We start from the raw sequence: 945 nt of genomic DNA, 5'->3' as shown, positions 1-945 counted from the left end.
AGCAGCAGCAGCAGCAGCAGCAATTGGAGTGTCGTTGCTTTCCTAAGCCCAGATCACCGCTCAGGCTACTGACACGGTACATATTTTCCTGACTTGAGCTAGGTTTTACATTATCCTTTGTTTTTATACTTTTTGTGTTTTTAAATATACAATTTCTTTGTGACTCTTCTCAAGGTTCCCCGTGGCCTTCCCCATGTTCTCTTGCCCAACGTGTTCTTTTTTTGTTGTTAACCCTATCCGTACGTCGTGTTTTACTATCGTATCCATACAACGTAGGGAACTCTGTGCCACCACTTTCTAAACAGGAAACTTACTCTTTATTCCGACCCGTACGCTTTGCATAGCAGTCTGTTAAAATGATTTTTTGAGAAATACTGAAAGCTTCAAAGAATTTTTTTGCACTAGAAGTATTCTAAAATGGGAAAAATACAACCGGGGGGGGGGGGTACAAAATGACCCCAGGGCGTACGGATAGGGTTAAACAGCTGCCTGGCTTCCGCGGGGTATGTCCAATCCGTTGCCACTATGCCTTCTTACCACTTCATCTACCACTGAGGGGGTTTTTTGGTGGGGGTGGGGGGGTGTCTTGTTTATCTTAACACCTCCTCGTTGATGACCATATGTCCACGTAATTTTGAGTAGCTTTCTCAAACACTCATTATGTAATTCTGTGATGCATTCCATACATTTCAAAATCATACAACAATGTATCCAGTGGCTAAGTGGTGGTCACTGGAGTGTGTCCTTGAGCAAGGCACGACAACCCCAACTCAAAATACAGGGCGCTGCACAGTGGCGACCGACAGTTGCATGATTGTAAACTGTTCTGTATTTGTGTAATATTGTGTATTTATGTAAGTTTGCATATATAAAATTTATGTTTGCCGTTGTAAAACAAAGTGCCCTTCCGGGACAAATAAAAAGTGTAATTTATTATCATTATTA

This window comes from Aplysia californica, unplaced genomic scaffold (genome assembly GCF_000002075.1).
Source record: "Aplysia californica isolate F4 #8 unplaced genomic scaffold, AplCal3.0 scaffold00263, whole genome shotgun sequence".
Taxonomy (NCBI): domain Eukaryota; kingdom Metazoa; phylum Mollusca; class Gastropoda; order Aplysiida; family Aplysiidae; genus Aplysia; species Aplysia californica.
This window is presented reverse-complemented; position numbering follows the sequence as displayed.